Source organism: Aythya fuligula, chromosome 1, assembly GCF_009819795.1.
Source record: "Aythya fuligula isolate bAytFul2 chromosome 1, bAytFul2.pri, whole genome shotgun sequence".
Lineage (NCBI taxonomy): Eukaryota > Metazoa > Chordata > Aves > Anseriformes > Anatidae > Aythya > Aythya fuligula.
In genome coordinates this window covers 66,815,444-66,843,249 of record NC_045559.1, presented here as the reverse complement: position 1 = coordinate 66,843,249, position 27,806 = coordinate 66,815,444, and the positions used below count along the sequence as shown (strand labels likewise).

Sequence of the window (27,806 nt, the reverse complement as noted above, 5' to 3'; positions counted from 1 at the left end):
GGTTTGGGGTACCTTAAGGCAAAATTACAGCTTGAAGTAATGCAGCTGCAGATTTGCCACATCTCTTACAGACTTAAGCAATTGTGAAATTGAACATTACATGTGTTTATCTGAAAACTGTGTAGAAACGAAACCGTCTCATGGGCACCTTCCTCCAGAAAGAAAAAGCTTGTTGAGTCTGGTTGCCTTTCCATCACATCATAGCCTTCTCCGTTCTTAAAATCCTAGGACTGTGCCTGTGAAACTGAATTCAGAGACCTTGTCTCATTTTTGTTTAAGGAACTTCAATGGATGGAGCACCACGCTGGCAGATTTGGTCTGTGGGTCCCACCATAACCCTACATCCATGTACACTGGATGCAGTTTGCCATTGCTACCTAACCTCTCCAGCTTTGCCAGTGCAGTGTGAGCAGAAATAGCAGGTCAAACACCCAAAACTCATGAGGTGCATGTATTCAAAACTATACATGTACACATACATACACAGGGTTATTTCACGTGCATTTATTTTTTTTATTATTTTCATTTCTGGGATTGAAGTTGATACTGTCTTTTAAATTCTGTGCTTTTAGGTTTTAGTAAAAACATATCCAGGTTTCAGGATGTAACTGTGAAGATTTGCAGTATTAGCTAAACCTTGGGGGCTCATTCCGTACAATGAAGCTTGTGACTCCAAATTCATTAATGCTAGCAGATAGACGATTTTGAGGTCTGTGGAAGAACTACATAAGCAAAAATTGTCATGGTATTATTAATTACTTCCCTCAGCTAGTGAAACAATTATTTGATCAGAACTAATCAAGTGTTTGCTGAAATGATGGAGATTTATTTTTTTTTCATGCATATGCAAATAGAGAACTTCAGATACCCTACGCATTCTGTAAAAGGGTCAGGCAGCTAAACCAGGCCTTTCTGTCCTTAAAAGCAGGAACTGTGACTACTATTTGAAAAGGTAAAATTCAGTGCAAGAATGGGAAAATTTAATGAAGAATAACAATATAGTTTCAAAGTAATTCTGGCCAATCTATTGATTTTAGTATTGTGGTAATGATACTTTATATATTTCTTAAAAGTTTAATTGTCTCTAGCCCTGTGAATGTACCAAAAATGCTGTTTGTTATAAAAAAGTCTCTTCCTCTGACATTTCTGCTAGGGAATATGAAACCTGTGGGCCCCACAGCCAAATAAAAATGTCAGCACCTTTTTTGTCATCACCTCATGATTCTTAAAGAAGTGTTTTAATTTTAGGTGTGTGATTCAAGAACTCTGGAGGCCTGGGATGAGCAGTGTAGTTAACATTGTTCCCTCTCATTCACCAGAGAAACATATGTCCAAAACCTCAGAAGGAAAAACAAAGCCCAGAAACTTATAGAAGTTTCAGGCAAAAAAGAAATTCTGGTGAAACAGATCAAATAAACATTTTCAATTATATATTCTCCTTTCTCCCTGTCCCCTTTCTTTTCTCATGAATATGAGATGTGAGGAAAATGTTATATCTGAAGTTTAATGCTCTACCTCTCTCTCAGTAAACATACGATTGTAATAAAAAACATCTGTCATGCTTCCCTATAAAGAGCACAGCATAGATATAAAAAGATTGATTGTCTGCATCATATTTCATTTTTGTCTCACTAAGATAGGCAAACGGAGGCATCAGAATGCATAACAAGGCTTGAGTTCATGTTGTAACCTGCAGTTTATTTGCTTAAATTCAATTAGAGTCTCATGCATCAAACACAGTTTAGCTCTTGAGAGAGGACAGAACAAAATCTAGCAATCATTTCCAAATATGCTGAACTTTACACACATGATGTCAGCGACTCTTGGATGTCTTTTCTTGTGCTTCACGTTTCTCTCATGACAGAATCCTTGACTTCCAAACCCAAGTGCCAGCTAGCAGCTAGTGACTGAGAAATGCACAAATTAAGGACTTGGACCTGACTCTACTCCTTCTGAAGCAAAAGCTCCCCATGCCTTCAGTGGGAGAAAGGTCCTCTACATTACTTCACTAGTTGATTACGATCCACAAAGGACTGTGTAGTAATGACTGCCAGATAATTCATAGTATCCCAGGACCCTTGTCTTTCTGGAAGGCTTTTTATCATCACACATTCAGCTTTAATCCCAGCCATAAATTTACATGGGTTGTAATTGATGCATTAGTAACTGGAATGGCTGGATGGCAAGTTTGTAAGTCATAGGTTACGGCAGCTTCAGGCTGAGGAGTTTGGGGGCTCAGATGTGATGATAAACAGCTGGTTTGTTAATCCCAGTCAGTTTACTCAAATAATCTCCTCCACGGATGTAACGATAATTAGGAGCAAGGAATAAAAATCTGATGACCCTTGGCAGCTAGACTAAAAAGCAAATCAGGAAAGAGTATATTTAGAGAAGCAAGCTCCAAATTAAGAGTAACAGAAAACAGAACACCCAGGAGGCATAATGGCACAGCCTCTGACTTGGGGATGCAGGTGCCACAAGGACCACAAGCAAATGATTGTGCCTTTCCTTTTTTCAAGACGTCTGACCTGTCTGCAGTTCAGAGTAGTCTGTCGTATAACATGGACTGAGTGATTCATGACAACTCTTTGAGACACTCATATCCATCACAGCTGCTTGGAGTCTCCACGGAGCCCAGCGCTGTGACTCCAGTCTGACAGACACCTTGTTCTCTTCTGATATATTCTCTCCCCTATCCTTGAGCTCTTCAGAAGAATCATTTCTGGTGCGGAAATGAGACTTTTGGGAATCCTTTGCACTGCTTTGGCTCTGTACCTGGGAAAAAGGCTCTGAGTCAGCCAGGAACAGTCCAGAGGCTTTCCCTGTGGTTCAAAAATATGTTTGCAGCTCTGTTTCTTTGAGGAGAGGGTTACAGACACGCTGGGCTCCTTCTTCCTTTGCAGGTTTAGGTCTTGGAGAGTTCTCTGCTTTGCTTCATTTTGCTGAACCAACCTTCTCTACAAGTAACTCTGTAATTTAATTTTAATCAACAAAGCACAAGTCTTACAATAAAGGAATGAATTAACAAGTTCTTAATGTCCATGGGGAGAGAGGAGGGCTTTTTATAATTTTATTTTATATTCAATTTTCCTGGCAATAAATAAAATAAAACAAAACACCACTACAAATCAGAGTGTTTGCCCAAAGCTAGTTTTTGGATAGCAAAACTTCTGTTCCTAATTTATTTAGAAGTTTACAGAATCTTCCCAGCATGTTTAGACCAAATCAGCCTCACCAGTTTTGAGGCTGTTATGTTACAGATAGATTTACTACTCCTATTTATAGACTTACTACAGCTCTAAAAATATTTTTATGGCACAAAGGATGACACATTTAAACATAATATTTTAGAAACAGACACACCCCAAGGAAACTCCCGATCAGATTGTAGACAATTTGGGGACTAGAAGAATCTCTGTACTTATTCTTATCTGTCCCGGCCTGCATTGTGTTCTAGATGGTACCGTGGTCAGCCTTAATACAAACAGTCTTCTATAGTTTTACCTAAGTACCTAAGCAGTAAATAAATAGTCTTCCCATTTGGGATTTCTTTTTTCTTTTCCATGTTTTTTCAGCAGCACAAAGAATGGAGGAACACAGACTGCTAGCCAGTCTCTTTTGTTTCTCTCTCTTGCTGTGGGTTATTCTGCATTAAGCTCACATTTGTATGATCCTAAACCAGGAACACTTTGCTCGTTTCTCACCGTAGGCTTGTGCCTTAAAATCAAGAGAAGAATCAGGCTTGCTTTGTGTATTTCTCTCCTGAAAACTCTATGGTTACAGCAGGGTCCGTTTTCAACAACAGTGGAAATCCCGATATCCAGAGGTTAATCTAAAATCCCCAGGCTTGCTGCAGCCGGCATGTAGCATTTGAATACCTGCCCATCTATTTTCTGTACAGCCTGAATAATGGCTCTCCCCCTGCATGCACAGGTCTATTGTCTACACGCCTTCAGTTGTATAGACGCACATGAAGGAGATGGCCACCAGCTGTGGTGGGGCGAGTGGCTGTGGGGCTGAATTTCGGGTGGGAAGGAGGCTCCCAGCCCCCCGTGGAAGCCACTCGCTCTGGGTAAACCGTTCTGCAGGTCCCCAGCTGGAAAGTATCTTTAGGCTGCTCTATAACAGGAGGAAATTTCTTGGCATATTTTGTCTTTTCCCCAACCAGAAAAACACTTGTGAAATGTCTTCTTCAGCCCCTGCGTTACCATGCTCTGGTTTCCTACCTTCAGTGTTACGAGCTTCATAATTATATCGAAACTTTTTAATAAATGCCCACGCCTCTTGCACACACCCTGGTGAACATGTAAACTGCGTGTTCTAGGTAGGTACAGAAGCTGAATTCATCCTTCCACAAATCTTTCTGTCTTCCATTTATTCTTCTGGTTTCCCTTTTCTCGCCCTCAAGCCCCACTTCCTTCCCAGTTTCCTGTTGATTTTTTTTCTGTTCCCTTTAAATATTTTCTTCCCAAATAAAAATAAGCAACCCACAGTGATCTCCTGCATTTTTTTTCTGTCCTTTGTCAATGGGGTGAGCACTTCTCTGTGTAAATTGCTATTATTTACCTAGGGAGGCTGTGTGTGGTGATTGGTATCAATAGTTTGGAAATGTCAGTTCAGATGTCAGTGCTCCTGTGAGTGCTCATTCACACGAATGACCGAGGTGACCTCTCCATAACCTGATTTCTGAAGGTTTGAAGGTCTGTTGGAAACAGACTTCCTGTTACCAAGATAAGTGGAGGGTATCTATGCACTCATTCCCTGTTTAGGTGCACGAAAGCTGCTTCAATCCTCCCTCCCCACCCCCATAACTTCACTAAAGTTCTTTTTTCTCTTTCCTGCTTCCTGGAGAGCCCTCTGGACCAGAAAAAGTAGCAGGGACAGAGCCATCAGGAGAAGACCCAGTGCTACAAGGGGCTTTTCGAGTTCAGAGCTAGGAAGGAGAAGCTGGCTGAACTGCTTTGCTTTTTCTCCTGGGTTTTTTGAAGCTGGGTTGAGGTGAACTCCCAAACGACTGCGGGCTGAGGCCCCACCTCTCCTGCCTGATCCGCAGGCTCTGGTTACTGTCTCTTACCTGGTTCATTGCAGCCCGCAGTAAGCCTCACGCCTGCGTGCTGCCCACTGCCTTTGTCTCTGAACCAGCCCAGGAGCCTGGTGAAATAACACAGTATGCAGCACTCAGGTCTTATTCTCAGGAAGATTTGCCAAACAGCCCCAGGTCAAGCATGAGCTAGCATTGCTTTAGAAGAGTATCAGCAACCAAACCACTGCAAACAGTAGCCGAGAAATATTTTCCTTTCGCCTTTTTGAGAAAGTGTTTGGGAAAACCGGTGTCTTTGCTGGAGAAGCCGTCAGGGGCATGACTCTGGCAGCGATGGCTCTGACTTCACCTGCCTCTGCAAATGAGTCATGGAGTGTTATAAAATGCAAGGACCTGCCAAGTCTCATTTCTTGGAACTAAGTGGAAATTGTAGAAAGCAGATGCTCTTTCACTAGTTTATACTTCTTCCATGTGTTTTTTTTTTGAGGAGGGCTGGCAATCAGAGAAACATTGCAGCATAAAGGACCTGTTGCTATGTTTCAATAACCGTGCCTCAATCCTGCAAATGGCTGTATGGATGGTTCAGACCTTCAGAGACCGGACTTCTTAATTTTGCTCTTTGTAAGGGATCTTGGAGAAACCTGGAAGCAGACCTGGGAACATAACTAAACAGGTTTTTAAGCCTTGCAAGCCAGTTCCACGGTATCAAAAACCAGGAACTGAACCTCAAAAAACTAGGTTAGCTATCTTATATGCTACCTGAAGGGGGGGTCATTCTTTTGTTTGTGTGTTTGATGCAGTCGAAAAATTTGTTTTCCAGCTTCTCTATGGAGTCACAAAAGACAGAAAGTTACTTGAAAGTGAAATCAGTGAAAATTGACATTCTTAAGGACTAGCCTGATCATAGTGGTGCAAATGGCTCATTATAAAAGTCATGAACGTGGCACCAACGTAGTGTCAGGGCTTTGGCTACCTGTCAGCACACCAGGAGTATCTGTGCACGGGACTATTCCCCCCTGCAGAGCGAAAGACACGTGCAAATTGTCAGGGCCGGGAGCGATGCGGTGCCAGATGGAAACAACATAAACAGCTGGGAGATTTCATCCGGGATTTCCATTGAGGACGGGAGACTTTTGTTCGTGTAGCCGACTCGTTCTACAGTCGGTTTAGAGACACCTACATCTTCGGGGATTTTGCTTTGGAGTCTGGGTAGGTTTTGTGCGTGGCTTTTTTTTTTTTTTTTTTTTTCGGTAAATGCTTTAGATCGTTTTAAGCAACTCACCCATCTCATCCCGGGTCCGGGGAGGTGCTCTAAGTAAAGTACACCGGCGTTTTGCAACTGACCAGCAAACCTCGACAGGGCGACGAAGCAGCAGGGGCTCGGCGGGCGGCCGCGCACCGCCACCGCCGGGCTCCGCGCTGCCCTCCGCGGGCCCGCCCCGGCCGGGGGCTGGGACCGGGGCCAGGACCGGGGCCGGGACCGGGGCTGGGGCCGTGGCCGGGGCCGGGGCGGGGCGGCGGGCCGGCAGAGGGAGCTCGGCATCGCTCCGCTCCGCTCCGCTGCGCGGCTGCTCCCGCTGCCCGGCGCCCTCCCCGCGCCGCTCGGGCACTTTGTCCGCGCCTGCCGCCCCTGCCCCCGGCCGGCGGCGGCGGGGAGCACCCCGGATCTCCCCCAGATCCCTCCTGGATCTCCCCCGAATCCCTCCCGGATCCCCCCACCGGCCGCCGCGTCGCCTCGAGCGGGAGGAAGGCGCCCGCGGAAGGTAAGGGTCTGGCGGGGAGGGGATTGCCTTGGCCCCGGTGTCGGCGCCCCCCACCCCTCTTTATTCTGCCCCCTCTCTTTTATTCTGCCTCAACCCTCTTTATTCTGGGCTCGTAACATGGCGAGCGAGGTGCTGGGCGCTTGCCCCAGCCTCCTCCAGGTGCCGCTGGGGCTGCTGCTGCCGCCCGTCCTCCTCAGTGGGAAACTGCCCCCGAGTCCCCCGGGCGAGCTCAGGACAACGCTTTGGGAGCAGGGGATGGAGCCTCGGCCGCAGCGCTTCCCCGCGTACACCTGCGGGGGTCCCCGCGGAGATGCGCACGGGCGCTTTCCCCCGGCGGTGTGCCACCTGCGCGCACCTTGTCCCCCGGGGAGGGTCTCCGGCCGTGCCCCCGAGCTCCGCCACCTCCCTCCTCACCTCCTCCCAGGTGGCCAGCCCGGCTCTCCCCGCCGCTCGCCCATTTTTCCGGAGTCTAAGGTGTTTTTTCCCGAGGTGGCGTGTGTTGGTGGTGGGTGGCGAGGAGCAGCTGTCGGGTGGGATAATCCAGCGGTGTGTGCCCGTGTTGCTTTGGTGCTCTGCCCTGCCGGCTGCCTTCTCGGCTGTTCAGTCCATTCTTGCTCTCTCTGCTAACTTTCCCTGGCATTCTTCCTCCTTCCACTCCTCTCATCGCCATGGTGTGCGCTTCTGTCCACATTGCACTAGTACACTAAGGGTGACCCGGGTGCATGGTGGAAAACAGGTTTGTGGCATTTCAAAAGGTGATATATGGTGCTCCATACCCCCTGCAACCTCTGTAGGGCTGGATTATGTCCATCAACAACAGCAAGGGACTGCATCCTCCATGAAACCCTAGCCTGAAGCCAGCTAGGAGTAGACAACAGGAGAACGAGTGGAAGAGTTTTTCTTAAGGATATTTTTTTGCAAACCAACTCTCCCACCCCAGAGCTGTGTTTTGTCTTAGCTCATGGCTCTTGCACCCCGCGGGTTATAGACATGCAGCAGTATGACCTTTGGTGGCATCTGTTTGTTTACTTCAAGTGAAGTACTGAAGATAAAAATATTATTGCTCTAGGTTGTGTCTGCTGAAATATTAACCAAATGATGGATCTCGGATTTCTTTGCAGTGCAGACCGTGTTTTAATACAGCTTCTCCTTCCTTTTGTCATAAAATAATATGGTCCTCCACCCTTCCTATTGACCATCTTTCTTCTCTTTTGTGATTGTGAAATGTCTGTATGTCAGCTACAAAAATTGCTTACATGGAAGAACATAAATATGACCATTTTTGTCATTAGCAACTGGAAATACAGAATCAGCACTGTGTGAGCAGTCTTCTTCCCATGGAATACCAGTGGAAATGCTGCAACCAGAGTCCTTTGACAAGAGGCCTCTCCTAGACCAGCCCTAAAATTAGTTCCTCGTTTTCTCCCGGTGGCAGGGACTGTGAAGAGCTTACAGGGTTTCCAAGATGCAAGGGAGACGCAGCGTATCGTGGCTCAATTCGCAGTTCACGGCAAGTGTAGTGTTATTAGCATACAGGTGTCTTCAGGTAACAAGATACTGTGCTCAAAGGTCTATGGGAGCAGACCGGGGCTGCTGTTTGCTCTGGCTGGGGGAGGCTGTGGAAATATAACCGGCTTTGGACAATACTTGTATTGTCACATACTCACAGTGGCTGTGGTATTCAGTTACACGTTCTTTAAGCTCAGAATAAATGTTTTTGGTTGCATGTAATTTTGAAAGCACCCAGAGCATCTCATTAGGTGTAATTGGAGGGAGGTGACAACCCCATAAGGAAGCGAGTAGGTGCCTGGCTATACGCAGCAGTAACACACAGTCCAAGATTGATCTAAAGATACTTCTCTTGTGAAGTGCACAGACTTAAAAAAATGCAAAAGCTTTCCACCTGGTGACAACTAAATTCATGAAATATGATTGATTTTCTTTCTGGTCATATTCTAGTTGTAAATGGCAAATCACTCACGTTAACTGCTGTATTTATTCCCCCTGTGCATGAAAGCTTATTAAAACCTAAACATCTGAAGTTAAATAATTGGTGCCCTGAGGGTCAAAATAGATTGAGTATGTATGAACTTTTCTCTTCAACTATGGTAGTGGCATAACAGAAGACTCGAAGTCCACACAATAAAGGCTGCACTAAGAAAGTGCTAGTTAACTTTGATTTCAGTGTCTAGCACCTCTCTCATACTCCTAATTGCTGTGTCAGCCTGTCTTCTAGAACAGCGAATGACTGGTCGAAGGTGGGAGATTTCCTTAAAGAAGCAGCTTTCAACCATGCCAGATGGAAAAATGGAAGCTTTTGGTCTTTGAACCCTCCAAAATCTGGAGCACAGTAGAACCTCTTCTTTCTTTGCTGCATGGCTGGTAGCCAGAAAGAAAAGACATTTAACATCTCAGAGCTGTGTACCTTATGGTACAGTGTGCACAGCCCAATCCTGTTACCTCCATTCAAAGAGAATTGGAAAGGTGCTTTGCTTGTGTGTGCGTTTTCCACATATGGATAGGATTGATTCTCATATATCCTTTTAAATCAAGATTTCTTCTTGCTTTTTCGTTTAACAGCATCTGGTTCTGTGTCTCCTTTGTCTATAGGCATTCAGGATTTTCATTATTCTAGTCCTGAGCTGGGGTCCCAAAAAGGCTAATCAACACACTGTGACTGGGTGGCTTTGAACTGATTTTGAAGAAGCCTCTGTATTTATTTTGTGGTACAGAGAGCAGTCTGATGTCTGAAATATGGCTTTTGCTGAAGCTAGGGCAATACTTACTGAGCACCTGCTAAAACTGTAAGTCACTAAAAATACTGCTGGTAACTAAACTATCAGTACAGATACAGATATCTGTATATCTGAATATTCAGAAATACTCTCTGAATATTCAGAGTGGGAGAAAAAAAAATGAATAAGAGGCAAATACGTTGATTTCAGAGCTAGTTCTCTAGTTTTTCCAGTATTAAATGCTCTGCATTTGCAGAAACTAGAGTTCCTGCTTCCAGTAAGGGTTGTCACAGCTGCCATTTTATCTCAACTCCAGAATTAGACTCTGCTTCATCTGTTTATTTATGCATCCAACACATGATTTTCTCGTAGTTTCGTACATACCTTGATTTAACCCTGACACCTAGAAATTTCAGTTTCCCATCTTGGGTATCAAGTTATATGATAGTTGTCATTTGAATTTTATTTTTGGTGGGAATTTCAGCTGTTACTATGGTCATGGGGGGCTGCTGGATTTCCCGCTGTTATGCATGTACACAAACCTACGTATCCAGTAAAGTTTAATCTCAGTCAGTGAGACTACTTGGATTTGCACAGGTGTTTACTAAACAGAACTCTCAATTCACTGAAAGAGGAAGATGAGACATGGTGTCTTTTGTAGCATTTGGTACTTTAGTGATTCTGTATCATTTTGCTTGTTCCTATGTGAGCTTATTCACAGGTTTCTTGGAAGGATCATGGGGATGTGGGAAGAAGAAACCTTCACTATTTTGTGATTTATTTTTTTTCCCTCTCAATAGCACGTAATAGACGTTGAGGGGGTAAAAAATTACTCAGTTAAAAATACAAACATTGTTAGAATTAGCTTTTGAAGACCATTTTTCATTTTGAGGTGTATCTACGAGCCCACATTTACTAACACATTGCTTAATTTTATTCACTAATTTAACTTCCAGTAAAATTTCTCCGTATAAGCCAGCTCAGGGCCTTGAATGCTACTAGTTGAACACATTCAACTCTTTCTTCCCTTCCCTTTCTATGCCACTATCTATGCAATTAAAGTTACTCATGCTGTGACTCTCTGCAGGAATGAGATCTGAAGTGGAAATAGCAAATTACAAATTACTCTGTTTGCATTTATTACCTCTGTCATTTTCTGAATAGACTCTAGCAACCTTATGCATTTTGGATGGACATAGTGAGCAGATGTCTCTAACTTCAAAGGTTTATCAGTAGTAATTTGCGTGGAATTTGTACATCTTGCATAAAGTTATGCATTTCTGTAGCGTTTTCTGTTGTGTAATGTTCTGATGCATAATGGGCATCTTTGTTACTAATGGTGTGACAGGGGATTCCAGTTGCATTTGTTTTTAATGCCAAACTGAGTGAAGCTATTTGACCAGCAAAAGAAATTGCAATGTTCTCTAATAAAACTGTGGGTTGTGAAATGATGAACCTGTTGTTCTGGAATACTGTGAAACCTTTAATGTTTCCACAGAACATTTAGGAAATGTATTTTAAGAATGGTATTTGTTGAGTGAGTATAGGTGTTGTGGATATTATAACTCCAAGCTGGCTTCATACAGGTAACTTGTCCTTTTTTTTTTCTTTTTTTTTTTTTTTTTCTTCATCTTTTCAAGAATGTGTTGATTTGATGCAAGATAGATTTATCTTTTAATAATCCAAAATCCATTTAGAGATTTTATGGATGTTATAGATTACCATTGCAGGTAAGGGCATATCTGACTTTTAAGTGTCCCGTGAGCACAGAGGAGCTGAGTTCAGCTGGCTTAATTGTGAAGCTGCCATGGCTGATTTTGGAGCAGGGAGGTAGAATTTACCATATCTCCTGAGTGTTTCAGACTTCACTTACTGCAGGACAATCATTGTAAGTCTTATTTCTGTAGCTTAGGATTTATTATTATTATTTTTTTTATATCTGGAAAATAAAAGGATGACTCATGGGGATTTGTGTATTACTTTGATTTCTGCTCCGGCATGTAAAAGCATTTTTAAGATTTGACCAAGTAGAAAAGCAGGCACTAGACTTGCTGCTTCTCCCATCAGTACTCCCTTCTCCTCCCCCTCTTCTTCTAGAAATTGGCTCATGTGCAAAAAGAAGCTGAAAGTCAGATGTTAGCAGTACTTTTTCACTCTTCATTAAAACAGGTCCAGAGCCATTAGGAAAGGGAAACGATATGTAACATACCTCCCAAATTAGCTGCTTAAAACTTGATCGAAAAAACAGGAGATATACATGAGATCAGAGAAGTGGGTTTGTTCTTTCATACTTGCAGATGCAAGGTGAGATACAAGATTATCCCGATCTTATCAAAGTTATCACTTTAGGTGGAATTTGGCATTACTGTGTTTTGTTCACTTAATGGTCCTAGTGGTTTGTCTTGCATGTGAAATATGAACCTTGGTAAATGAGCACTTTCTTTCATTATGGAGTGGTTGAGAGGGTTTAACATTAATTCTCTGAATAAATCTGAATGCTTTTCTTGTGAAGATGAAGAACTCTTCTCATAGTTCTGATGTACTTTCTCTTTTTGCAGTGCCACTGCTTTTTTTTTTTTTCTTTTTGCTTGCTTACACAGTATGTTTTATGTGTCATCTTCTCGATTTCCTTAGTCAATAACCTCTTTGTTTCCAGTGTAAAATATAATTTGCAGTAATTAGTGTTGAGAAAGCATGTTTTTTCCAATACATAAATAATGTAACAGTGTTTCAGGGGGGTAGATATTTGATTGATACAGGCATTAGTAAGAGTTCAGTGCCTTTGAAATTCCCATTGTATGTCATAAACCTGTACATTACAAATATTTTTATTATACCTATCATGGGAATTTAAGACCTTTGTTCAGAGCATGAGACATTCATGTCCCTTTTTCAGTTCTTCAGTGTCAGTGCATATTACAATAATATGGCAATAGCTGTGCCATGGAATTGAATTACGTTGTGAGAAGTTTGTGATACCAAGTTGTAATAAAATACAGCCTGATGATCTTCCATGCCATTTTAAAAATGGAGAAGTCAACCACATATAGATAGGCCTCTAAAGTAATGTACAGCTTTGCACAACGTGTCTTGAGAAGCATGTGACTGCATTATATTGCCTGCAGTTGGAGATATAAATATACACGTGTGGTTCTCATTTAGAATTTGGTGGCAGGCTGTGTATTTAAATACATATTTTTCTACTTTAATTTCAGTGTCATCTCAGGCTTGTTTTTCCCATTGCTTATTCTCTTCTCCACTTCTATTGTTATTTATTGCTTTACATTCTTTCCCATGCTGTGATAACCTTAGTGTAATGTTTCATCTCTTTTATTTCCTTCTCTTCCTGTATAAGGGATAGAGAACTGTCCAGGCGTTAAGGCAGAGGACCGGGAGGTAGGAGGATCCTGTCTGTTCCTACTTCAGCTGCAAACTTCTTTATAGCTAATTAACTCTGGGCTAACTGATGATTAGCCTCTTAGTGCTGTTCCACTCACAGAGGACAGGACAGAGTGAGGAATCTGGACTTTGTACCTTACCGTCCATTAAGTAAATCACCTATATGATGAATGTCCTACCACTGACGAGAAACAAACACAGCTTCTCTGTTGTAGTCACTGTTTTCCTTCTGTTCCTGCTCCGGTGCTAAAGCAGTGACGCATTTTGAACTTTGCCTTCTGCTTTGGTCCATGTTCTCCCAGCTCAACTCAGCCCTTGAGTTAGCTCTTAAGGTTTTCCATACTTCCGTGCTTGCTCAAACCATGTTTCTCCGCCATCTTCCATAGTGTGGTCCATCCTGCTCTTGAGTCTGATATAACTTTAATCTCCTGTTTTATTTCTTCATGATTCTTTATTTATCCCATAAGGTTTCCCTACCCTTTTTGTTTTACTTTCACCTTCAGTTGTGTGTAGTGCTTCTTGTCTGCTTTGCATAATGCACTTCCCACCACTGCTTGCAACAAAGCTGTTCCTTTCTCACAAACCATTTCTTTTTTTCCCAATTGTGTCCATTTGTGCCATTAATCTGTATTTCAGTGTCTTCTGAAGTACATTTCAGATTCATTGATATCAGTGGGATGGTTCATATTTGAAATTGCATGGATTATCAAGTCTTTGTAGGATATGGCTTTAAAAGTAACGTATTCTCTAATGGTTTAATGCTGTATTTTGTCTAGGCAATAATTTTAAGCTCATTTCAAGCTGCTCTAGAGCTCAATACCTGAATAGGAGGTGTTAGTGTGTGTAGGCATTTTGTTTCTGTATGTGAGCGAGGTGTCTAATATACACATGAAAAATCTGTTCAATTGATGTCTTACTGAATATGAATGGAAGACCTAATCAGAAATGCCTTCACTAAGCAGTGGCATTTGTCCATTTCTACTTAGTATTTACAGCGTTTCTGACTTTAATCTAAGAAGTTAAATATTGCTGTGAAAGAAAGAAAATACGTTTGTATGTTTTTTAAACTGTGACTGTGCAGAACACAGCCACAGAGGGCGAGTTGCTTTTGAGGCAGTCTTGATGATGATTGATTGAAGTAGCAGTTTTGGGCAGTTTATCAATGGTTCTATTTTTCAGAGGGAGTTGATCTTCTAGGCTGGGGGTTTGGCAGATGTGATGGTCCTACTGGCCTGTTTAGTCCAGCATTTCATGCTCCGCAGTGGCAAGCAGCTTTGAGCAGCTGGCAGCAGTGAAGCACGTCTTCCCTGGGAAAATGTTTTCTTATTTTTATTGGAGAAGGTGTAGTGACAGAGCATGAAGGTTTATGTCCCATCACATTCTTTGGGTATTTTAAGCAGTACTTCTATAACTCCAAAAGTTCTTTGTTCTTTTCATCCATAGAGATGTCTACTCCCCTTTTTAACATCATCTCAAGATCTTAATGTTGGAGACAGCTGTTTTGTCTCTCTGCCTCAGTTTTCCTATTTATAAAACTGAAAAAAAAAAACTGTCTCTCTGGGAGGCTTAATTAGCAAATGTTTACACAGCCTTTTGAAGATGTAAAGCATCGTATAAATGCTAAGTATTATTATTATTACCACCAGCTGCTTCATAGTAATTGCAGTAATAAAAGTGTCAATGCTAGTGGTTGTATTATCCTTGCTCTAGCAGTGGATTGGTTTGCATTATTATTGGGATCCTGAGAGTCCTTCCGCTTCCATTGTACAATGCAGGAAACGAAACGTTCAAAATATTTGACAAGGTAGCCCACCCTGAAGTTAGTGCATAGGGTGCCACTTCACATATTTCCTTTTTCAATCAAGTTTGCATTCTGGAACATATTTTTCATGAAATCTTGCAAGCTTTCCACATGCTCTGACATCATCTGTTCACACTGTGTCTAGTGTTCCGCTCACAGGGGAGCAGGCTGAACAATGTGGACATTGAGGGTGGTTCGTGAAAGTGATGGTGCAGACTCTACTGAGGTACAACATGTGGGAGAGCTGAGGTGGGAGAAGCTGGGCTTCCAGCTATGAAATCTTTGTGAAGGACTTATTTAAAAGGAAAAGAAAAGTTAAAGTCCATAACTGGGAAAGAATGAAACGTCTTCTGCAGCATGAGTGTTTGCACGTCTCAGGGCTGACTCGGGGGTGGTCTATGCTGTGCAGCGTCTGAGCTGATTAGAAATGAGCCAGAAGCAGTTGTGTCCATGATGTTTGTGTGTAAAAGAAGAGATCTTTTAGACATGATTGATAACTGGTAGTATAGGGAAAGAGATGCGGTATAAATCACAATTAGCCTTTAGTGGGTTTCTTCTGTTTTTTTTTTTTTTTTTTAGGTTTACTTTTGTAAAACATCCATGACTTAATGCTGAGCTATTTTTATTAATGTTCTTGTGCTTATCTCACATAACCAGCTTGTTAAAAGAGGATATGAACACTTTTTAAGCCTCTGACTTATAAATTGTGAGAAAGAGAAAAGAAGATTGATTCCAACAGGCTTGAAGGTAGATTAATTTTTCTTCTAGCTAGTAAAATGGAAAGGGGAATAATTAAACTGAAGCCATAGTGGGGCACGGTTTTAGCTGGGTGGAAAATTATTAGATATTTCTCTAACATACAATTAAATTGTAAAACTTAAACCTAAAAGAAAACAAATTCAGGGGAATTCTGTTTGGTGAATTGATGGTAGACTCTCCTAGTCCTTTCTGTCTGAAGTAACAAGGATAAGAAAAAAATAGAATAATAACAAAGGAACACTGAGGGGGGATAATTATTTTGCTATCATATCCTGAAGATCTGAGGGGATTACTTGGTCGAGTTATAAGAAGCATCTTGTGCTGCTGGAATGTTGGGTAGGATTGGTAGTGATTGTGCTTTGGAGAAAATGTCTCTGTTCTTTTTACTATAAACATTTGAGATAAGATGGAAAAGTTTGGAAGAACACAACACATTCTGTGAGTTCTTTCAGCGTTCTTAATTGCTGATTTTGAGATTTCCATTTAATATTGTTGTTACTTATTTTGGGTGATTTTTAGTGAACTCCGCTTCACTAAGTTGGGTCACCAAAATGTCTGTAACAAATGATCATTTATTAGTCATACGTTAGTGTCTAATACGGTGCTTATTTAAAGTGCTAGGGATGTTTCCCAGTAGTTTCTGGATCAGTTGTAATTATGAAGACCTGGATGAGTTAACATATTAAAGAGGTCACGTGAATCTGGATCATGGGCAGCATCACTTCCTAGTGGCTGACAGAAATGATGCAAAGTAGGAAAATGACTTAGTCCTTTATGATCCTGTGTATGCAAATTTTCAGACAGCTCTGAACACCATTAAAAAGCAAGAAGAAAAGGCACCAGCCTTCTTCTATATTCTGTACATTTAGGGAAATCTTATTTCAGAAACATCCATAAACTGATTACTTCTGGTAACAACTGATAACTCCTTTTACAGAGAAACAGGAGCATAGGGGTAGGCCATGTAACCCTGAGGCCCCAAAGGAGTGCCAGATGTTGGCTGGCAGGTTCACAGAATTTTGGAGCATACTGCTTTAATTGCTCAAAATATTTTCGATGGTGAAGTGGAATTAAATTCAAAGTATTGTATTAAAGTTTTTCTCTCTTTATCGTGTGAGACTGGTGATATTCCACTTTGAAGAGAAGTCTGTGTTTTTCTGAGGGCTGCAGGGAAGAGCAACTATTTTATGCCCCCTGCATACAGTAGTATAGCAATTTGATAGGAATTTCTTTTTCTGTTATCCTAGACTGTAACATGTAGTAGTATAATAGCTATCTTTTGAAGTATAGAAAATCTGCCTAAGGGGCCATCATTTTAAAGTCTAATATGAAATTCTGTTTTAATAAGGTTCAGTCCTTGCACATTTTAAATGCAAGGAAATGTGTATGTTGAAACCTCACTAATTCTTCATTTGCACAAAGTATTTGGCTCATTCCCTAACTGTCAAGGAATTAATGGTGTGCTTCAGTGAGATCTTGCATTGCTAGAATGTGGTTGTAAGAGATTCTACACTGCATTTGATGGTGCTTTATGAATTATCTTAATAAATAAAATGAAATTGTCATTGTCAAAGCATATGAGCAAAGCAATCCAACTCTGATGGTTTGTGTACTCACTCACTCACAAAATTAAATGATTTCCAGTGGACTTGCAGGCCGTCCATACAAAATGGGGAGCTTTTCTGTGTTATATTGTGCTTGTGACCAGTCAAACAATGGTGTAGCTGACATGCAGTCACTGTACTGCTGAGATGACAGCACCTCTCTTCTGTAATTCCTCTGTTGGCCTTGTACTTGGAAATGAAGCAAAAAGGTAACACACACATTGGCGCATGTAATGAATTCAGATCCCTTCTTGAACCAGGACAGCATGACCTCTCACAATTATTGTATGGTAACAGGCTTTGAATGAAGTTGTTCACAGGAATGCCTACAGCAGAGATATCATGACAGTGTAGGCGTACCCAAGGGGATTTTAATTGTACTTCTCCAGTGCAGGAAAGGGGCTACAGTTGCATGGGATACTTTTGTCTCCATGCCTCTTGGCTGAGGACAGAGATTCTTGGTGCCACAGCTAAACCCTGTCTGGTACCTGAACCTGGGTGTGGTGTCTGCACCATAGACATGCCCGCTGTGTGCTTTTCTGCAATCCTGCACCTGGTAATGCAGACTGTGTAGAAGATAGTACACACTGCTTATATTTCAGGCAGATGGAGTCAGTGGGATAAAATTACAATTTCAGAATATCTACCTAGTTCTGTTGTGTTAGCTTTTTCAGATCGTAGCAAGTGACTGGAGGCTTGTTGTACTAGGCACTCGATTTCAAGAGAATTTTATTATTTAAACATAATGTCTATTTTTAAGTCATATAATCTATAAAACCTGTTTAAGGCCACAAGGGATCATTACATCATTTAGTTTGACCTCCAGAGTATATGAAGGAGGAAAGTTTCTGCCCTTCTATTTCTGGTAGGAAAATATAAAACAAGATTTCCTGTCCTTCCTTTTTGTCCATGATAGACACAATAATGTAAGCTGCCTGCCTCTGGCAAATATTGGTATTTTTCTCTAAGTACATTAGTGAATTTCTAGCAGTTCTGTGTTTGAATTGTGTGAATGCCAGAATGCGGTGCTACTCCCTAGATACTGTTGTTTGTATTTTTATATTTTTGGCACATAGGAGGTGCAGTACAGATTTCCACTTCTGCATATAGACCTTTCAGTCAAAACCTCATAGGCTAAAAGCAGATGATCTTGGAGCCTGTCCTTCTTTCTATCCATGCTTGACTGTATAAGTTGTATAAGCTCAGATCACTTTCTGAACCGCTATATACTTATGTGCATAATCATATACTTATGTGCATAATCATTTTTGGCTCACATAACTGGCTAAGACATTTGGCTGGAAAACATTTTCTAAGGGTTACAGGCTATATTGCCCTGTGGGAAATATCTGTGGAAGTGCTGGAAATAAACAGGAACCTCACCACCTTAGCAGATTTGACAATCTGGACCTTTCTACCTCCTAGACCATAGAGATGGTGTCGTACCGTGACTCAGATGTCCAGATGGGTGCTGTCCTCATATTCTCAATAATGGCAGCAATAACATTTTTTCTCCATAGTCATATTTTCTTTATGACTGATATTGAAAAAAAATCGCAGATGTTACTTCGGGCAGTTTAGTAAATTGAATGCACGATGACTGTGGGAATGTGTCACAACTGATGCAAGTCCAGCTTGGTCTTAAAACCTCCTTCACAGAGTTTTACTGCAATGATTTCTCTAAGATGTAAAAAGTGAATAGTAATTTTAGATATGACCTTGCTCTTTACACGCTCACAGCTTGTCTGCCCTGCATGGGACTCCGGCTTCCAGTAATGAGGAAATGTTCTGAGGCGGTGCTGTTGCCATGATGACTTACAGAAATAATGTCGACTTCCAGATATTCCCCTGTTTTTTCCCTGTGGTAGCTGTATGTCTTCAGGAATGAAATGACCTTAAAATGATGCAGATCTCAAGCTTGGGGTTGTTTTTGTGGTAGAGAAATGGTTTTTCATTGGTGTTGGGATGGTGGTGCTGTACTGATTATAAACCATGTGTGATTAACATTCTTGGTCTAAATTTGCAGTCTTCACTCTGGACACATTACCCCTCTAGAGCTTAGAGAAATGCAGTGAATCTTTGCTTAGGAAGGACAAAAAAAATGCAGGGCGTTTACCCTCTCTTGCTTTTTCTCATTTATGCCTTTAAGACTGTTTGTATATAAATGCTTCACAGATAGTTTTTCAGTTTCTTTCCCATTTTACAACAGCTGCATGTATATATTTTTTTTCATCTAGAGCTAGTGTGTTTTCTAGGAAAACACATCTGGTTGTGTAGATATGTCTTCAGCAGTTAATAATTTCCAGAAAACAATACAATTCATGTACTGCGAATCTGATAAAGTGTAGGGTCTGGTGTACAGTAGTATTGAAATGTTTGTAGCTTGGCAAAAAGTCTTCTCCCCCTCATTCTTTGGATGTATTGAGCAGAAATCTTTTGTTTCAAAACTTACCAAGAGTTTCCTAAGACCTACCTTGACCAATTTCAATGCATTCTTCAGTCCTGTTGGAAAAGTTAAAGCTTGGTGGTGGTGTTCACAAAGGAGTTGCCCTCAAATGAGGGGGAAGAGGGGTAATTCAGAATGAAAATTCTGATCTGTAAGTATTTGTTCCAGTGATAGTAATGGTGTAACTAGTCTTTATGCCTGCTATTAAATGCTTGTGAGATTAAGGTCTAAAATCTCAAATAGGAAAAAAAAACACCAAAAGCAATACAAAACCAAGAACAAAACCCAAGAAAAATCTAAATTATTTTATAAATAGAATCTTGTGTAATATGTAAATATGTAATATGTAAATAATATGTGAACAATGTAAAAGAATTTGTCTTTTTTTTTTTTTTTGTCTGTCTTTTCATTCTAGTGTGAGTAGTGACTTTTGTTTGAAGTGTGTGCTATTTTAAATGAGCACTATTTTTCACAAGAGTTGTGCTGGGCAACATCTTAACTCCAGATGCAAAAGGAAATAAACCAAGAAAAACTCTGTTTATCAGATTAGAGTTTGAGAGAAGATCTAAAACTACATAATGGTCTCCCTTGTTTCTCCTTAATATTTCTTCATGTTTTTCTGCAGTCCTCGGGTACTATTTTATTTTGTTGGTAAGTCACTGAGGTATAAACTACAACGAAGTCTTAAAGCGCTTTCCATCTTCAAACCATATAGTGAAGGGAGGCTGAAAGTTCTGTAATGTTTCATATAGGTTGATTCTGACTTTATTCTGTTCAGATGTAGATTTCAGAGATTGATGTAGGTGTTAATTGAAAAATAGCATATTCCATGTACTTCCTATACCCTGGTGAAATAATGCGAAAATTAACCTCTCTGTTTTGAGGCTGCTCATTTTATAAAAAACTGAGATTGTTTGTGTGTAAGATTGGCAAAGTGAAATTTATGAAGCTAATAAATGAGGTGTGGCAGGTTATTCTCAATGTTACTATGCAGTATTGCCACAAACCTATTCTATTCTATTCTATTCTATTCTATTCTATTCTATTCTATTCTATTCTATTCTATTCTATTCTATTCTATTCTATTCTATTCTATTCTATTCTATTCTATTCTATTCTATTCTATTCTCTGTAAACTTCTCTAACTTCTTTTCCATTGCAGTCTGTCACAATTTCCAGTTGCTTGAGAAACCAAATAATCATCTGTCATGATTTCAGTATTGGCACCGTAGATGTAGGTGTGTGGTGAGTGAAGTAAGGAGTAAGAAAACAGAGCTGTTGACTGGGGAATGAGCAGTGTACATGACTGAGACTTAGGAGAACCCTCAAGGTCTTGTATCAAGAAGCCCTTGAATTTGCTTTCAATCAATTCTTTCCTAGACTTACCTGTTTAAAGGCTAGCAGCTAAATGGGAAGTACATCACTGAGGAATTTTCGTGTTTTTTTTTTTTTTTTTTTTTATGGCATCTACTTTATGGTTGGAGCAGAAGATTTATATATCTATCTTTCTCTATCTATCTATCTATCTATCTATCTATCTATCTATCTATCTATCTATTACAGTATGCAGAGGTTTTGGACTGGCTGAAGCCCCTATTGTTAGCTACCAGACAATGAAAAAGGCAATGACTGTCCCACTGGCCTAGCAAATCACATTTCCCAGCCATGATATCAGGTGGGGCTGTGATGGCAGTAGCAAACAGAGGTCTGGTGTGAGGAGTGTCAGTACTGCCACTCAGGAAACTAGAGCTGGTGGTTTCTGTCCCTCTTCTGCAAAGCACCGGGATTCTTCTGTCATATTTAGTTCAGTATGCTAAGTTTTGTGAAAACAATGAACTGGCAGACCTCCAGTAGCATGATTTTTATCTTGAATTAACAATAACTTGGCTTTCTTCACAAAGGCAAGTACTTATGTTTAAAACTAAAATTGCTTTCTCTTCTTGGGGATTCTAACATGTTTGCTAACATGTGAAATATACCTCCTTCCCACCCCCAATAATCTTACTGCTATCAGGCTCTTTGATCTGCCATGGATTTTAATGAGTCACTTAAAAACAGATATCTATTTTGGCAATTTGATTGTGATCCTGTCTCCGAAGTCAGCTACCATTTTGAGAATGACATCTGAGTCTGCCTGTGTTTCTGCATGACTGGAAACTGTCACTACTCATTTAAACTTATTAGTGTTGGAAATGGATATGGTGGTTCATCTAACACAGATGAAACTCTAGGCACTAGCATTCAAATTCAAATGTTGCTCCCACGTGTAAATGAAGATGGGACTGTATTCATGAGAGCTTGGACAACTGGGGGTGAAAGCTGCACTGCAGCTCAAGGGGGTGTTGGATACTTTGCCTACAGGTCACTAGAAGAAGGTTGTAGCATTTTGGGCAATTCAAGAAAATTCTGTGTTTGATTATAAAAGTTTAATACAGTAATTCAGTGCTTCAGCTGAAGATTACACCATGGAAGATATTAAATCGTGCTCTAAGGAGGAGTCTTAAGTTGTGAACACTCATTCTGAGGGGGGAAAATGAGCATTTGAGAAATGAGATAAGTAACTTTCTGACTAAAAGTTGAACCTCTGCTATGATTCTTGATAGTCCATGCATGCAATGAAGGCATGCAAAATGTTTTTCTTCTTTAAATACAAACCTGGAGAATGATTGCCACAACCCTCCATCTATCTTTAGACGATCTGAAGTGCTTGGGATGTACAAACATTGCTGGCACACAATTGCTTTTCTTATCTAAACAGGCTGAGAGCCAAAAGAGCAGAAAGAGACAAAAGGAGAACCTGGATGTCTGGGGCTGTAACTAGTGGCATAGCACTGCCACTGCTCTTCTCACAAGGCTGTACCATGCAAAACCATGTTTTAATTTATTCATTATTCTTCCAGTTTTTTATGTCTAAATACATTCCCTGAGCAGAGATTGTTTTGGTCTATTTAGGCACTCCTGTGGCTAAATACAAGCCCAGAGCTTGCTTGTATGAGGAGCATTTTGGCTGACAGTACTTTCACCATTTGAGACTAGTGATGTGCTAAAATGAACAACTTATGTTCCTGAAACTGTAGAAGTGACCTGGCAAAATGTGATTTTATATAGATATTTCCTTTCTTTCTTTTTCTCTTCTTTCCTCTCATTTAGCTGTAGATGAGTCTTAATACTGACAATGCCACGTGGTTACAACACTGTTTAACATCTCTGCAACCTGCAAAGAACATACACTCTGAAATGTTTACCAGTCAGTAAAATAGAACTTAAATTATAAGAATAACCAAATCCTGGTTTAACCTTTTCCTTTTCCCATAAGTAGAGTTCAAACTGCAGCAGAAATACACCAATCTTGTCTGAAACTGATGGCTAATAGAGAATGCAAAGGTGACTGTCAAGTTGATGGTGACAGGACAAACTAAATGCTCCTAATGGATTTATTTAAGACTGCCTCTCAACAACACATTTATTTCTCTGTAATAGATGGCTTGTGGCTGTCTGTTAAACTATCAGGCTTTCTAAAGTAAGCTTACAGTTCTGCTAACCTCTGATGCATCGAGTTGGAGACTTTCCTCTCTTGACAGATAATACTATTGGGAGGAAAAGGAAGTTTTGCAACCCTTAAATTTCCTGAAGAAAAGAAAAAAGAAAAAGCTGTTAAGATTCCTTTAAAATAAATTAAAAACAAGACCAAAAAACTCAGTGACTCACAGCTTACAGGAACATCAGCTTTTTTTTCTCTGTGATGATAACTAGATAGATTTTTTTTCCCCGTTTATTCCAAAGGAAGGCAAACTTTGTCAGCGCTTTTTTTCTTTCTTAATTTTATTTATTTTATTTTTTTTTACAGCTGCTACACTTCAGTATCACAACTGTATTTAAAAGAATAGTATGAATTTTCATCCATTGGTAACATGAGGATGCTTTGGAACAATTACTAAAATCAACACTAAAGGTTTGAACATTAAATAAACGGAAATGTTGAGTCAGTTGAAAAATATATGAGGAATTTCCAAAAGACACAGTATAAATAACGGAGGTAGACATTCACAGAAATGCTTATAAAGTATAAAGAAAGACATTTTTATGTAGCAAGCAGTCTGCAACTCACTGGTTGGGATAAGAGTCAAAACAAAATTTGTTTCTGTAACACAGTAGCGAGGCTTTGGCTTAGATAAAAACTGCAATATTCCCTTATTAAAGCAGTAATGCTAACTAGAGAATGTGGGATCTCTTCCAAGTAAAGTCACGTTTCCTGTGTGAATTAGTGACTTGATCTTAAAGAAGGATCTTGCCTGATCTGCCCTTGAGGTTGTGTGGCATTGCGCATTACATATTTTTTAAACTCTTCTGAGTTTAAAACTCTAAGAGTGTGCTTTTATCTATTAGACATGTGCTACGCGTAAAACTTTTAGTTCACAAGGACCATCTTGTTCTCCCTGATGACTTTTTGGACAACTTTTGGGATTTTCAGTTTTTGAATATCTGTTGCACATAGTGCTTGCTTTTGACCTTCAGGGAAACAAGAGTGTGTTTTTGATCTTAAGCATAGTAAATTTTTTGTTTTGCTTTGTTTTTCAGGCATTTGAAATAATGATGCAGTTATTAGATAGGTAACAGTAGTTATCTTGTCCATTTTGTGCTCACAATTGCAGTAGTACAGAGCATCAGAAACCCTGATTTGTCCTGGAACCTGAAAAGAAAGTTGCTATGGTAACTGGGCACTATACATCCCATTTGGGACTTGAGTTAGGTATGCCTATTTCATTTAATTTTCTCCTCCTCATGAAATGCGTTAAGTCTCCCAACTCCAATAAAAAGTCATGTTGGGTATGTTAAGTATCTCCTCACTCTGTCTGCCCGCCTCATGTGTCTTCGTCCTCTCTCCATGCCGTGACCAGGGCCGCTGCTCTGGCACTTTCCAGGTGCAGCAGACGGACATCAGCTGGTGTCCTGTGCCCAGCTGGGCCAACACTTCCTTCTGCAGCACCTCAGGGTTGGGGGCTCCTGCTGGAGTTGGTGCCTTGGAGGCTGGACCTTGTCCAGGGTGCCTCTGAAGTGTTCTTCATTGCCCCTTTCCTGTGCTGAGAGCTGTTGAAAGGGAATGTCTGTGTACTTAAAGGAAAGGAGGAACCTTGGGGGGGTTGGAGTGTTAGAAACTGTTGTGTAAATGCTTTGTTGTTAGCTAGTAAGAATAGTTCCCTCCTCTTTCATTGTTATGCTCTTTTGCAAAGTTTTAATCAAAAGAGGCTTCTCTTTTAAGATGCAGGCACCTCCCACACGCAGGAATGTGATGGCTGCTCTCTTTCTTCTCCTGTGTAAGATGTTCTGTCTTACTTCGGGTGGTGTTTTCACATTCACTCTGCGGTAGGGCTGTGGGCCAACCACGTCTGTGCCCCAAGCACTCAACAGAGCAGAGCAGAGGCCAGATCGCAGATGATGGGCTGGGTGCCTCTCTGAGCAGCTTGCAGCTGTATTGAATTACTCTGGAGCCTTTTTTTTTTAAAAAAAAAAAAAAAAGAGATTCTGGCTAAGGGGTTTACCACCATATGTGAGCTGTTTGTAGAGGGGCTCTCACATAGTAGAGAGTTTGGGTAAGAGAAGAAGGTTTGGGAGGGACAGCAATCTCAGTTGTTGATTGTAGGTGTACTTTGTGTGCAAACATGCCAGCCTAACTAGTAAGGCCAAAAATTACTTGTAAGACTCTTTCTTAACATAGTCAGATCCTGTTAACTTGTTAAGTTCAACTTCTTCAGGATATATAATTATTTTTGTTTGTTGGGATATCTGTAAATATTAATCCAGTTCCAACTGATAGCTTCCTATTACCTACTTCTCATCATCAGTTTGTTTGCAGCATTGAGTGATGGCTGTGGTGCCTTTGGGGTAAAAAATAAAGAGCAGATGGAGCTTTCTTGAGCACAGACTTCCTTTTGGTCCCGCTTCTGGTGGGATTTCCGTAACTTTTTGATAAGTAAGAAGTTACTTTCCCAAGTCAGGGAGAAGAAAACTGTATCTTCCATATGCCAGGATATCTTGAGGTGATTCATCATCATCTTTTTTTTTTTTTTTTTTTCCTTTTTATTTTTTTTTTGGTCACAGATAATCACAGAAGCACAGAGGGAGATCTGTTTCTCAGCTAACGCTGCCAGTTCTTCTTTGCCCTTGGAGAATATTCTCCTACAGATTTGGGGGGTTATTTTTGTTTTGTTGTGGTTTTTTGTTTGAGCCAGTTTTAGTAAACAAGTTGAAGTTGCTCAAGGCTAGAGATACAAAGAAGTTCAGGGTGGTGACCTGAGGACTTGTGCTGAGACATGTTTCCAAACCAACTCTACTGCCAACATAGAAGCTATAGATAACTTGTTCTCTGTAAGCCTCTGTGAATACAATTTCAAAATACAGTGCTAGTACTTACCTCCAGGTAGGGCAAATAGCTAGGATGAAGGGGTTATTGTGCATGTCCACAGTTCTTTTTTCCTTACTTTTATGATCTTTCATGGTTGAATGTGGAGTAATATTTTGCATGGTTATAACTGGAAATCTGCTACTGATGCTTTGCATCTCAGTCCTGACTTGAATGCAAATAACCATTCAGTTAGGTAGAACAGGTATATATATCCCAGGGACACTGATTGAGAGTAACTATGTAAAGCTGAAGATATTTCCCTTCCTTCATGCAAATTTAGCTGAAAATATTTGCCCATAGCCTGCTCCTTCTTTTCTAGTCTTGCATAATGTGGAACATAATGGGTATTGTAAGAGCTTTCAAAGGGGAAAAGTATGATTTGCAGACTTTTTTTTTTTTTTTTTTTTCCCCTCCTGCTTTTAGGCACAAAATAAACGGAGAGCTCCATCATCTGCCGCTGTATCCCAGTGATTGCACTGGGAAGTACTCACCCATGTCACGTGGCTCAGGCTCAGAGAAGTTCTCTGGGCTATGCAGGTTGTGGCAGAAGAATGGGGTTTTCATTCCTGGTTTTGCAAGGAAATTCATAGTGAAAATAATACTGAAAACTATGCAGTCACAAAAGATTTGCAGGTTTCTGAAAAATGATATGCCAAGTTAAAAGTTAAATTTTAGGAACTGTATAAACATTAATACATGCAGAAACTTTTATTTTCTTGCCTGGCTGGAGAACTGTCATTTTTCACAATGTAAAGAAGAATCCACGTGTAGCCTGAGTAACACACAATCATGTCGTACTGGAACTTTCAAATAGGACTTTTAGGTTTTATGGGCTCTTCATTGTATCAGCATTGTTTGGCTGTAGTGCAAACAAATTGTAAGTACCTAGAAAAGTAGACTGAAAAATGTGCCACACTTTTAATGCTGGGAATTGTTATGTCTCTGAGTAAGTCTTGTATGGAAAACATTTTTACTTCCCTCAGGAAAACAGGTGATTAAACATAATATTCTCATTTTCCTGTTCTTGCAGTATTTTTGCAGCAAGGTAATCATTTTTTATATATATATATATATATAAACTCACACATGCCTACATTATGTGGTTCTGAAAGCAGTCTTTATTTCTGGTAGTTTCACATAAACCAGTTGAATTTTGGGGATGAAAATTTCCCATGGTACTGCTACTCACTGTAGAAGGGAGAATGTACATGTTTAAATTCCTAGCAGCATGTAGACAATGCTGTGATCAGAACTCTTTCTTGGTATCTTCAGGTATCTTTCTTGATATCCCAGCATTTCTGGTATCTGTATAAATAATGAATGGTTAAAGAGTGAGCCAAGTGACTTAAACTCCTATTCCTGTAAATACAGCATCTTCCTGCCCACCTTTCCTGTGAGGATTTGTTCTGATATTGTTTGCCTGTAGAGTATATTAGTTACTACTTTCACGATGGTAAATTGGTGGAACCCATGAAGCCACTGGTCCACTATCACAGCTAAGGAAATATATGACTGGTTAATAATTGAATAATATACAATAAAACTTAAAGCTATCATAGACAAGTACTTATGTGTTTTTAATCTGTAGGTGGAATGTGTCATCCCTCAGCAGAATAGCTACATTTGTCTCAAATAGAAGAAGTTATATGTGCAGACAGAGCATTTTATCTTTATTCTGCTGCTGTAGTTGAAGTCATCCTGCATCTACATTAATTTCCTATTATGAAAGGTTTAGAATTAAGAAATACTGGCCTGAGTGTCATTTTTCTGAAATAACTTAATGAATTGGCATGTAGCCTTGTCATCTCATGGTTGGTTGAGGTCCTGAGGCAATATTTAGTGTAATAGAATAAGT

At 40.4% G+C, this 27,806-nt stretch overlaps 1 protein-coding gene across 3 annotated transcripts in view; it reads left to right on the top strand.

The window, feature by feature from the left end:
• Nucleotides 1-6,146: 6,146 nt before the first annotated feature.
• The window catches only part of EPS8 (epidermal growth factor receptor pathway substrate 8), a 132,084-nt gene continuing 110,424 nt past the window's right edge, over nt 6,147-27,806 (top strand). For 2 of the 3 annotated variants that reach the window (XM_032191338.1, XM_032191321.1), the window contains exon 1: nt 6,621-6,804. The gene's annotated coding sequence lies outside the window, so the exon portion shown is untranslated. Of the gene's footprint in view, nt 6,251-6,620; nt 6,805-27,806 lie in introns of those variants that run through there. The other variant, XM_032191330.1, reaches the window with a different exon arrangement.